Source organism: Anomaloglossus baeobatrachus, chromosome 2 (genome assembly GCF_048569485.1).
Source record: "Anomaloglossus baeobatrachus isolate aAnoBae1 chromosome 2, aAnoBae1.hap1, whole genome shotgun sequence".
In the NCBI taxonomy this organism is placed as follows: Eukaryota; Metazoa; Chordata; class Amphibia; order Anura; family Aromobatidae; genus Anomaloglossus; species Anomaloglossus baeobatrachus.
In genome coordinates, this window is record NC_134354.1 from 233935923 (window position 1) to 233949093 (window position 13171).

The 13171-nt window shown below is 45.1% G+C and overlaps 1 protein-coding gene across 1 annotated transcript in view; it reads left to right on the forward strand.

Annotated features, from left to right (window-relative positions):
- The first annotated feature begins 5634 nt into the window (after positions 1-5634).
- Positions 5635-13171, forward strand: part of IKBKE (inhibitor of nuclear factor kappa B kinase subunit epsilon) — a 126505-nt gene continuing 118968 nt past the window's right edge. The window contains exon 1 of the mRNA XM_075335706.1: positions 5635-5737. The gene's annotated coding sequence lies outside the window, so the exon portion shown is untranslated. The remainder of the gene's footprint in view (positions 5738-13171) is intronic.

Below are 13171 nucleotides of genomic sequence, written 5' to 3' on the forward strand. Positions count from 1 at the left end.
TGCGGCTCTGGTAAACAACGGAATCCGTTTGGCATCCATTGTTCCCATAGACTTGTATGAGTGGCGAATTGTGACTGATGGCGCTGCGTTGCATCCTCCGCCCGACTGATCAGTCGTGGAACAACTGACCGTCGGGCGGCAGGAACGCAGTATGTAGCGTTTTTTGAGCAGTGGAATCCTTTTGATTCCGCTGCGCATGCTCTCTCTCGGCAGCCGAAATGTGAACCTAGCCTTATATGTGGAGGCCCGCCCCTATGACATGGCACCTCACCATTGGTCGTCAGACGATAACTGGTGAGCTGTTTGGGGTGTGACAGCCGACAGCCATGAGGTAATCAGTGACGTGGTGGTTCCGGATGGGCCGCTGGTGATGTCGCTGATGACATAGCACTCCGCTATTGGACCCTGGAGATGCCATTGTGGTTCACCCTGGGTTTGGGGCGGACTCAGGTTATAAAAGGGGCTGGAGACAACATGGAGGTGCGCAGTCTTCTCATATGCTTGTTGTGAGCACACCTCCATGTATAGAGCCCATTGCGGCATAAGCCTTTGTTTGGAAGCGGTAGGTAGGGTTAGGCGTCTGGTACTTGTCACGCCAAGACACCCATGGGTCAGCACGTTAGGGTCAGGCGCTGGGCTTCCACCTCCTACCGTCCAGTCCTGCTTGTGCAGGCCAGTGGAGTGGGCTGCGGCTGCTGCGCCACCTGTCCGGTTGTGCCCCTACACACACGGACAGTGAATCCCAGGACCCCTGTGGCGTTAACAGGGAGTTCCGGGGCTGGGTGTGTGGACCCTGTTTCCCTCGTATCAGCTTCTCAGTCAACGCTACCAGTGTGACCACCTGGCCTGACTTGTCCTGTACACATGTGGCCAGTTGAGAGCCCTGGTGGAAAGAAACGCTAATCGGGGGACCGCTCGGTCTGACGTGTCGTACACAAGTGGCCGACAGGGTGCTTTTGCGGCAGTCTTCCAGTCAACGCTACCTGGTCACCACCTGGCCTGACGTGTTCCCTGCACATGTGGTCTGTGTAGCGCCATAGGTACAGTATACTGAAACGCTAACCGGATTGTCGTCCGGTCTGACGTGTTCCTACACACGTGACCGGTTCCCAGGTCTCTTGGGTTATCTCAGAGCCATCCAGCTCTGTATTCTCCACCTAACCTTCGGGTTGTCAGCAGCTCCTTTGTCATCTGGAGCACGGTGGGCCTGACTGGCGATTGGGATATTTACCACCTTATCCTGATCTGCCAGTCCCCCCGTAACACCAGGAATGGCGCCTGGAGGTGGCGCTTGCGCAGATGAGATCTTGGCTTGCCATTGAGCTTAGAGCTCAATCTGCACTGATTCCGGGTGCCATTTGTTTGAAGCCCTCAGCGCGCACTGCAGCCCCAGCTTCCGCTACTGCCTGAGCCGCAGCCCCAACCTTCGCCGCAGCCTGAGCCCCAGCCTCCACCGCTGCATCAGCACAGCCTACAGTTTCTGGGACACTCACCACCCCTGCCTCTTGTGACTCCACCACCACCACTACTGCCCCCTCCGGTAAGACACCACCAGATTACAAGACGGACCCCATTATTTTTTTTCACCGTTTTTTGCTCTGAATTTGGGGTGTGTCTTATAAAACAAAAAATATGGTATGTACTGCAATCTCCAGCAGCAAATATGAGCAGAAGCAGCGCATGCGCAGATATAATTTTTTTTCAGCAGTGCATGTGCAGCTGCCGCTTGTAGTCACCTCCACAGTGTCCGCAGTAAAATGGACAGAACATCAGAAAAGCAATGCGCATGCGCCACCAACAGCGGTAATAGCAAAATTTAAAATGAAGAAAAAGAGGCAAGTAGGGAAGAGAAATCAAAGAACCCCGACCCACAAAGTCCCGCCCTGATGCTCAAGCCTGTGCACTAATGTAATTTCCAAAGGTTTGAACGAGGATTATTCTGAATAAAGCCTCGGATTTCTCAGCTAAAGGCATGATTTAATCAGCATCCTATTATAGCACTGCCTCTATTTTATAGGCCAAAAACCTGGTGGTCAATTCCCGATAAACAAGCACATTTCTTTTTAACCCTCAATATTGGGCCCAATCACCAATCGATTAGGTGACATTACTATACTGTATACTGTAAATACAGAGATAGTGTCAAAATGTTATTCAACCTGTTACTAGTTGGGATGTGAGGTTTTATTAACCCTTCATATGACCAGCAGCATATTCTATTCTGAGTGATCATTATGGATTATTATTTATCGTGAATTACTAATGTAAAAATACAGCCACAGATTATATGTTCCCTTTTTCTTTCTGTAGTTTTCTACATCTGAGCCTATTGTACAGTTTCACTGCTGGAGTCACATGGCCGCTGTGGGAAGGGACTGTTTGACCGGGAATTTCCCACGTTACTATTCACAGGTTCTGCGGGTTTAAAGCAATAGTAGATGCAATATTTCCACCTTCCTGTTCTTTGCTATTGATGCAATATGAGGAAGTACTGCAGAAGGACTTAACTCTTCCTTGACACTTCTTAACAGCTGGGAATTCCTGTTTCGTCAAGTCACATTTATATTTGTGACACGAGTCACTAGAGATTTTGCATCTGACAGCCGTTTCAGACTACAGCGACATTATCACATAAGACTTGATGATTACGTGGAGACGTCAGGTCTTAAACGGATTAGAAATGAGTTTTCTAGCAGATCAGCAGCCCTAAAGATAATATAGCCCCCCTATAAACTATAAGAATATTTATAATTTATAGTAAAGTTCATTATTTCTTACAGTATACACAACAGCTAGCAATTCTTACTCTTAAGCGTAAGCGACATTGAGAGAAAATGTCAAGATCCTTGTCCAGTAGACCTGCAAAGTCTTTACTCGCTGTCCTCAGGTCCATTGCCAAGTCTCCCAGTGTCCAATATTGGAAACGGCACTGCACCCATCAATAGCTTATTGGTCAATCAGTGGATCTGCCCTTGTAGACGGCATGCCGCCTCAGCAGCTAAGCTCACTGATTGGCTGCTGCACAGCCAACGTCAGCACCCCAGCCAATACCAGACACTATGCAGATCAGTCATCAAAAGTTTGATTGTTTGTTAAACAAACTACACCCAGATAGCAAGATTATCTTAACGTAGACAACCCCTTTAAGACCTGAAAACTGCAAGATGAGGCCTGCAAAAAGGATCCCTACTTATTGGGGGACAACTTATTAAACACAGCCATCATTATTTTACAGATGCATTGAAAAATGATAACAGATCATTATTATTAGAAGTAATGCAGGTCTACAGCTTAAAATTGTGGGAACGGTTAAATGATGATATTACAGTCATAACAATCTACACGTGAAAAAATTATTTCGGTCTAATATAGCGCAATAAGGATATATGCTGATATTAGTTATTTTTGAAATAACTAATATCAGCATATATCCTTATTGCGCTATATTAGACCGAAAGAATTTTTTCATATATCCCCTCCCCATTGGGAATCGGTAATAGCTGCAAAGGACCTGCTGACATATCAAAAAATCCAGCTGGTAGCTGGAGGATTGAGGAACAAAAACCTGAATTCCATGGTGCCGGTGGAAATCAGTAGCCGACAACGTTACCCCAAATCTGGACTCCTGAAGCCTGGACACAGGATCTGCTCGGAGGAACTCCAGACTGTTAAGCTTACACTGAAGTTGTGCGGGGGCGCACAACCAACAAAGGTGAGCAATTCTAATATTTTAAACGCTAAAAGGATTCCACGGGTGCTTCTCATAGTGCGCTTGTTTTATCTATCTATTTAAATAACAATCTACACGGCTTACTCCAGATTAAAAAGGAATCACGGATGAATATTTTTTTTATTTTTTTTTTTATGCCCTATTATCAAGATGTTTGTAGACGGTTGGCATAGACCTGACTTTTCCAATTGCATCAATGCCCAATCAGATTGAGACCTAGGATAGTTCGGAGGCCTCATCATCATCTTGAACTTTGTCATGTTCCCATTATCCTGCTGGAAGCGACCACTGTCATTAGGGAATAACATTGTAATGGAGGTGTGAACCTGGTCTGAATAATGTTTATGTGGGTGATAAGTATCCAAGTAACATCCACATGAATGGCAGAACTCAATGGTAGAGCATTGTCCGGAGCATCACACTGCCTTCTCCAATAATGCGTCCTAGAGCCAGCTCTTCCATATATACAGCATACACCCCACATGATGTAAATAAAACATGATCCATTGGACCTCGCATTGGACCTTCTCTCATAACTCCTTGGACCAGTTCTGATGCTCACTGGCACTTGTCAGCAGTGGACAGGGGTCATCATGGTCACTCATCAATGATCGCCATCTGTGATCTAATGTCATGGGTTATTGATGTCTACTTTTGAAACTGGTTATGCCATGGTGACACCGTAATCATTTGTCTCGTCCTGAATATTGATTTTTTTTAGGTTTTTGTCAAGCTATTGTTTAACGGAAAATTTTAACTATTTTGGTGCAAGGTTAATAGGGTGATCTTACAGCCACAGGAACAGTAATCTGGTTACTACATAGCTTCTGAGAACTTTCTTCAGTGCCTTTGCTTGAAACCCGGCAAACACAAGAAATGTAGCAAAATCCAAATTGGGGCCCACTCATGTCTAATCACATTCCCTTCTCTGGTGACTTCCACCATCTCATATCTGTTCATTATATCTTTTGCTATTTCCTTATAGTTTCCTGTATTTTCAGTTCTTTCTCCCTTGCTCTCTTTTCTCCAGATGGTGTCCATACTACAAAATCTGTATTAGGACCCCTGCCCCACCCCACCCACTAAGTGCAAATTCTAATGCTTATATCTAACAAAAATCTCCAGAGCCTTGGTATGACTGCTACCTCTGTAATGCTTGAAGCTACAACCCTGTTTTCTTCCAAAAAAAACAAAGGATCCGTTTACATCTACCATCCAGGGACAGTAAATGACAGCTAATCCGCTGTGGTCAGTCATTTTACAGCCTGTTTTCTAAGGTGATATAATCTGTAATGGATCATTCAGTGCACATACACGGCCATTGTTCTCGGAAACACAGGTACTGATGATGTGCTGCCGAGAGCTATGATCTTTTGTACAAACCAGAAGGTTATTTCACCTAACGATCGAGCGGTGTGATTGGCAGCCTGTTTGGTCATTTACGATAATCATGCAGTCTAATCATAATCATGCTGTGTAAATGGACCTTCAGGTTGGGTTGGGTACGTCCGAATATGTTAGAAAGTGCTAGCTCTCATGTGCTAATGATCTTAATGATTGGAACCACCGTATATAAAAATAACTGTGATGACTATGAGAAATAACAGAGACTTCACACTCGTATAAAGTGATTTCCAACAGGGTTTCTGATATTTTTTCAGAAAGGAAACTGCTGTTTGCCTGAGCTGAATATCTTCGACACAAATACAAGCTGGAAAGTCATAAAGTGAGGTGAAAGAAACACTGAACTATTTTAATTTAACAATACCCGTGCTCTGTAAAGCCTGAAAAAGGTGATTCACTGGAATGTAGCTTCTCTAGAATTGGTGCTCTGTCCCTTTAAGAGGGCTGTCTCTGTTGATGAAACAAAAGAGAAACAAGGAAGTCCCAGTGTATAGTGTGGATGTGACCAAGTGTGAGGGACTGCGGGAGGACCCAGGAGTTACTGGACAGAGGGCTACACGCTTATGTGAGGATATCCCAGTATATTCCAAGTCCCCCATAAAGGTGAGTACTCTGATTCCTCCATGTACTCCCTGTAAGGTCCTGGATACTTCTACATGTGTTCATAAAGGAGGCGGAGAGGAATTGTTACTATGTAACATTTGTACTATGTAATTCATTGCAGTTACATTTTGTATTCTGTTAATTATTACTGTTTCATTTTTATTTACATAATTCACTTTTATCATTTAAAGCCTAAGTCCTGTGTGCATGTAACTAACCTCACCGGCATGGATAGCATTTTACAAGACCCTCATACCAGAGAGCAAAATAATTGGACATTTAGGTTAACTACTTTTATACTTACATTTTCAGGTATAGACGATTTGAAGGCTTCCGACATCTTTATTAGAACATAATAATTATAACAATTGGTAGAAAAAGAAGCCCTTTACTAAACCTACCTTACTGATCCACCAATATTTACCAGCGAACGATCTAAAGTGATCATCCCTGTTATATGTCATTTTTGATTGGTTCATCTGTGAAACTGATTTATGTAAAAGAATGCGGATCAATAATGGTCGGGTGTAGAGTAATATTCAGAGCAGATGATTAGCGTCTTTGAATAATGCCCAGATTGGTTGGGTACAGTGACGGGTGTACAGTGATATTCAGAGCAGATGGTGAGCTTCCTTTAATAATGTTTACCATACAAGCTTAAAGTGGTTGTCCCCTTTAAGAAAATTTTGGTTTGCAAGTTCAATTTGTTATATAAAAGAAAAAAAACAGAATTAGGGCAGCATTAGAGACTTTTCTTTAACAAACCGAGCCCAGGGATCAAGATTTTGAGAAAAAAGGACACCAAGTCTAAGTAGGCAGTCCTCCTTTTTGCTAGAGGATACCCTTAATCTATTAAAAATATATAAAATCCAATTCACCATATTGCTAGTCCAATTTACGTATGGAGCTCACTTAAAAGCTTCACCATAGCCAATATAATCCAAAAGAATTCTGGATCTAGCATACAAAATCTTCTTCATTTTATCCATTTTTTAAATATATAGTACAACAGTGATTGCATGAATAGCGTTTTCTATGCGTTTCAGGTGTACACCGCACCCTTAGCGTATGTCCACATGATCAGGAGATCACGATCTAGCCGCAGCGTCTTTCCTCTTGCGGAGACGTTAGTGTTCTCCGCGGGAAAACACCGAATCCATACCCACGATCAGGATTTTAGTCGTAGAGGATTTTTGTTAAATCTATAAATTGTCATGCCGCAGGTCAGTTTACGCTGCGGAAAAAAGAAGCAGAGTGAGTTTGGGATTTCTATAAATTCTATCCACTATGCTTGTACTGTACAGCACAGCGTTTTAGACGCAGCAAAAACACTACATCCAAAACGCTGCTAACACTGATTGTGTGCACTCACTCTTAGGGCTTATGCGCTTACGGCGTCCTGACCAGTGCAGAAATAAATTCACCCTCTGGCAGACTTGACACTGTGTTTTGACAAAAAGAATGTGTACACCCCTCTCACTCTCTGGCTCCTTTCAACTGTCCCTCCTTCAACTGTCGTTTTTCCTCTCTGCCAACTCTGCGCTGCCACACCCCAGGCCCTTGGGATACTCGGTTCCGGGTGGTGGATAATGGGGATCACCGTCACAGGTGGCCGTGCCCGGTTCCGTTACCTGGGGGGGGGCGCTCGGTAACAGGTAATAAGATGTCCCGCCGCTGCTGTGGTTTTAGGGACAGATGGAATAGCAGCAAGTCCCATGTAGGTGTGCTGCGAATTGTGGTGCACCAGTAATAAACACGACACAGTTCTTGCAGATTAACTGGTAATTTACTCACTGGATGTTGCAAGTGTAGTTTGGCACGGCTGGTCAACGGACTTTCCTTTGTCCCGGTGCTGACATGAATCCCAGTTGAGCCCTCCGTGCACATGCAGAGCTGATTGTCCCCTTGGCTGAAGATGTTGGTGACCTGTGACGCTCCGTTCCTTTGTTTTTCCGGGCCCAGTATGACAGGCCTCGCGGTCCCTTGTGGGGTAGGCTACTTCTCTGTGCCCTCTCCCAGGTCCTATATATGAGGCTGTGTCCCTGAGCCTATGGGTGGTGTGGTACCCTGGAAGTCACCACACACGGCTGGATCAGCAAGACCGCCTGCAGCTGTCGTCTACTCTGGGGTCCAGTACCCCCTTGTGCGTCGTGCCTGGGATCTGTCTACCCTCAGGCTACTACCTCCTAGTCGCCTTTTGGGGGTCTCCTCACAGTCCTCACACCCCTCTCACTCTCTGGCTCCTTTCAACTGTCCCTCCTTCAACTGTCGTTTTTCCTCTCTGCCAACTCTGCCTAGCAACACCTGTTGCTTCCCACAAGCCACACCCCTTTCCCAGGCTAACAGCTAAGGGATTGGTTCTCACATCTGACCACTGTTACCCTGAGACCTGGGCGCAGCATGTAGAGGGTTATGTGCCCCTATCTGTGTGTGAGGTGTGGGTTGTCAGCAGAGGGTGTTCCAGAAAGCCTTATGATCCTGCATATCACTGGGGTAGCATATCCCAGGGTGCTGCAAATGCATCCAAAACGCATGTATTTTGGATGCATTTTGCATGCATTTTACATGCGTTTTGGATGCATTTTTGTCAGTGCAGCCCCAGCAATTCAGCTCTGCTACATGTCCGCTGACAGCAGACACAGACAGAGCCAGGCGATGAGAATGAACTCAGATGAACTTCACCCAACTTCATTTTCATCCCGCGGCTCTGTCGCTCTGTGCTGTCATGAACTCAGATGAACCTCCGAGGTCAGTGACAGAACACAGGAGTCCACAGCAGTGAAGTCAGAGCTTCACCCGATTTCACTGACATCGCGCGGCTCTCTCTCTGTGTCGCAGCCTGATTTGCGATCACATGGGAAGGACTGACCTGTGACCGCAAATCCCCTGAGTGACTGAAGTGAGCCCGCGCGATCAGTGGTGCCATCACTCAGGTTACCCGAAGCAACAGCTGCAGTCCTCCACCTGAAAGTGGTGGCCACGGGTAACCTCAGTGACAGCACAGCTGATCGCGTGACTCACTTCAGTTGCTGCATGGAGCTCACAGCTAGCGGTCCTTCTTTATGGCCGCTCGGTCAGATTCCGATGTTGCAGAGCTGAAAACGTCGAGGGACATTGTAGGGATTACGTACAACCTGGAGGTGTTTTTGAGAGGTTAATAAAGTGGTGAGAGAGGGTGTTTTTTTGTCTTTATTTCAAATAAAGGATTTTTCGGTGTTTGTGTTTATTTACTTTCTCTACAGTTTAGTGATGGGGGTGTCTCAGTGACACCTGCCATCACTAATCTAGGACTTAGTGCCAGCTATGGGCTGCCATTAACTCCTTATTACCCCAATTGCCACCTCACCAGGGCAACGGGAAGAGCCGGGTAGAGTCCCGGAACTGTCGCATCTAATGGATGCGGCAATCCGGGCAGCTCTTGGCTGATATTTTTAGGATGGGGGCTCCCCATAACATGGTGCTCCCCATCCTGAGAATACCAGCCCACAGCTATGTGGCTTTATCTTTGCTGGGTATCATTGGGGGGGGGGGGGCACCGCACTTTTTTTAATTATTTATTTTACTGCACAATATAGACACGCCCACAGGTGGCTGTGATTGGTTGCAGTCAGACACGCCCCCACCTGAGTGACAGCTGTCTAACTGCAACCAATCATAGGCGCTAGTGGGCGGGGGAAGCAGGGAATGCGAGATGGAATAATAAGCGGTCGGCATTTTCAAAAGAGGAGAAGCCGCCACAGGGTGAACGCCATGCAGCAGTGCCGCGGCGGTGATTGGGGATCGGTGAGTATGAGAGAGGGGGTGGGAGGGATAGATCAACATTGACAGAGAGAGAGATATAGACAGACAGAGAGAGAGACCGACCGACAGAGAGAGAGAGACCGAAAGACCTGAGTTTATGTCAAATAAACATGTGGATTGCAACAAAAGTGCAGTGCAAACGCACTGCTTAGCATTTTGTTACCGTTTTTCAACAACTCATTGATTTCAATGGGTGTAGAATGTTGCCAAAACGGACAAAAGAATTTACATGCTGCATTTTTAAATGCAGAGATTTTGTCAAATTTTTGACTTTCAAAAAAGCATTGTGCACACGGATTTTGCATGATTCTCATAGACTTGGCTGGGGAAGCAGAACGCATGAATTTTGACAATGTGATGCTGCAGCTTAAAATGCTGCGGAAACGAAAAAAAAAACAAAAACGCATCGTGCGCACGTGGCCTTAATCATTAGTAAAGGTGCGGAGTACACCTGCAACGTGTAGAAAATGCTATTCACATGTTCACTGTTTGCGTTGTGATGCATTATATGTGAAATAGATTTAATAAAGAAGAGTTTGCATGTCAGAGCCGGACTTCTACTCTACCCATAAACTATTGCTGAATTCAAATGTTCGTGAAACATGAGTATGGAACATAATGTTCAGACTAGCCCATGGTCCTCTGACCTTAACAGCCTCATATATGCCAGTCCAGTCTGGATATCACAGTCCAACTCACATCAGATTTAGTTGTTAAACTGGTTTAATTCGACAACGGAATTGTGGACTTTTTAACATCACCAGAGATGTGTTGTAGATGGGACACCACCATTGTAACCGTGCATGCAAAGGCCCACGGGGAGTAGCAGTGATGCGCCGGTATGGCCCGGGTGTAGGTACTTTGGTTTGGTATCAGCTACATTCTGATTATTTTGTTATTCTAAATCCTTTACCTCTGAAGCCAATTTGTTTTTTTCTTCTAAAAGCTGTAACTTGTTTCCATCATCATACGTGTATGAAGGTTTCTTTGTTGCAGAATAAGTAGTATACTTTAAAATGACCCCATTCATTTTACCATACAATGTACCAGAAAAAAAATATTCCAAGTGGGTTAAAATGGTAAAAAAAAATATAATTCCACCATTGTTTTTGGGTTTTAATTTTTACAGAGTTCATTGTATGATAAAATTCGCAATAGACAAAAGGTGAGTTGATGACCCTCCAACTTACATTACAAAGAAGAGATTGGGTGCTTGCTCCATACTTCATCAGAAAATGAACAGTGTATAAAGGAGGAGCGCACGATAAAATAGAATAAAAATAATAAAATAATAATCATAAGAATAATAGAATAAAAGAATAGGCACAAAAAGGAATTTTTTTTAATGCTTTTTATTTTTCTACCTCGCTATGTAATATATTATTTTTATCTTTTACTTGAATTTTTAATCTGCAATGTTTACTCGAACCTTTGATCATATTTTCGCTTATACGATATACTGCATAACAGTGGTATTACAATACATTATGAAAGACACAATCCTCCTATGAAGCTCAGCAAGTGGCTGAGCTTCACAGGGAGATCAAGATGGCAGTGACAGAGGCTTTCAGCAGGTCTCCAACTGCCATTGTAACCCATTGATGCCCAGCAAATGGGAATCAGTGCATACAAGAACCACCAAGTGATCCATTTAAACACTGTTGTCAGAGATTGACAGCAGCATTTGAGTGGTTAACGGCAGCTATAGAAGTTCGGCTCCAGCCGCTGTTAGATATGACCAATCATATGTGATTTGCACACTTAGTCATGTGTCGATGAGCATCTCTTCATAATATTCGCAATGCTCAGTGAAATACTACAGTCCTCCTTCATTGACAAAAGCAGGAAGAGAATCTAGTGACCGTAAGTATGAAAATTGCATATGAGTGGTCATGTGCTATCCGCTGGAGCTGGCAAGCAGTGCCAAATCCTGACAGTATGTATATTACACGCTGTTAAGATTGGGCATGCTACAGTTAATTGTATAATTAAAGGGGTTGTCCAGGTTTATGATAAAAGTCTGCAGTCACTCTATGTGCACCACACACTATCAGGATTCTCCCTTGCCGAGGGCAAGAGTAGGCATGTGACTGCAAGTATGCAAGTTCCATAATACAAGCCACATTCTGACTAGATGTGCTTGGCCTGGCGCTACAGAAGTGACTTGAGCATGACGGCACTGCAGACTTTCATCCCAAACCTGGACAACCCCTTTACTGTTGCTAACATAAATGTAAGTGTAGTAAATCTTAACTAGTCAGATGCTACAATAATTTATTACATGGCCATGTATCATGTAATCTAAGATCCCATGCGTGCGTTTGGTGTTGTTTTGTGGTGACTAAACAGCATGCTTTTCCTTCCCCAGCAAAGTCTATGAAATTTCAGTTTTGTTGTGCGCATGTTGCATTTTTTGGCTGCAGTTTTGTGGTGACAACAAAACTGCAGCATGTCAATTCTTTTTGCTTCTTTCCATGCGTTTTTCACCAAATGGTGTTAAAAAAAACACGTGTTTTTTGATTCTTTTTTTTTTTTTCGTTTTTTTTTTTGGCCACAGGCTGCGTTTTTGTGACCAGCCTGTGGCCAAAAAAGGGAGCCTCCATAAAGTATAAAGGCTCCCTCATAGCCGTCCAAATATTATAATGGCTCCCACACAGTCCTTTATATAGTATAATGCACATACTATAGCCCTTCATAAATTATAGTGCCCTCATAATCATCCATAATGCTCCCCATAGGCTTCTATATAGTACTAGAAGGTGGCCCGATTCTACGCATCGGGTATTCTAGAATTTACGTATTGTGTAGTTCATGTATGATTTTTGTTATATATATATATATAGAGAGAGATGTTGTTGTCTGTAGTTACCAAGTGTTTGTGTAGGCGCTGTACATGTTCTGGGTGTTGTCTGGGTGTGACGGGGGGTGAGAGCGGTGTTGTATGTGTGTTGCGTTGTTTGTGGAGCGCTGTGTGTCTGTAGCGTTGTGTGTGTGTTGCGCGGTTTGTGTGTGTGTGGTGTGTTTTGGGGGGAGGTATGTTTTGTGCAATGTGTGTGTTGTGCGGTATGTGCGTATATTTGTGTGTGCCGCGGTGTTTGTGTGTTGGGTGTTGTGTGTGTGCAGCGTTGTCTGTGTGTGTGGGTGTCTGTGTAGGGCAGTTGTTTGTGGTTCCCAGTGTGTGTGTGTGTGTGTGGTGTGTTGTGCAGTGCGCGCGCGTGTGTGTGTGTGTGTGTGCATCAGCCTCTCTTCTCTCAGCCTACCTCTCCCAGCCTCCCTCCTCCCAGCCTCCCTCAGCATCAGCCTCCCTCTCCCAGCCTCCCCAGCATCAGCCTCCGCCAGCATCAGCCTCTCTCCTTCCAGCCTCCTCCAGCATCAGCCTCCCTCTCCCAGCCTTCCCCAGGATCAGCCTCTCTCTTCCCAGCCTCCGTCCTCCCAGCCTTCCCCAGCATCAGCTTTCCCCTCCCAGCCTCCCTCAGCATCAGCCTTCCCCAGCATCAGCCTCTCTCCTCCCAGCCTCAGCCTCTCTCCTTCCAGCCTCCCCCAGCATCAGCCTCTCTCTTTCCAGCTTCCCTCAGCATCAGCCTCCCCTTCCCAGCCTTCCCCAGGATCAGCCTCTCTCCTCCCAGCCTCCTT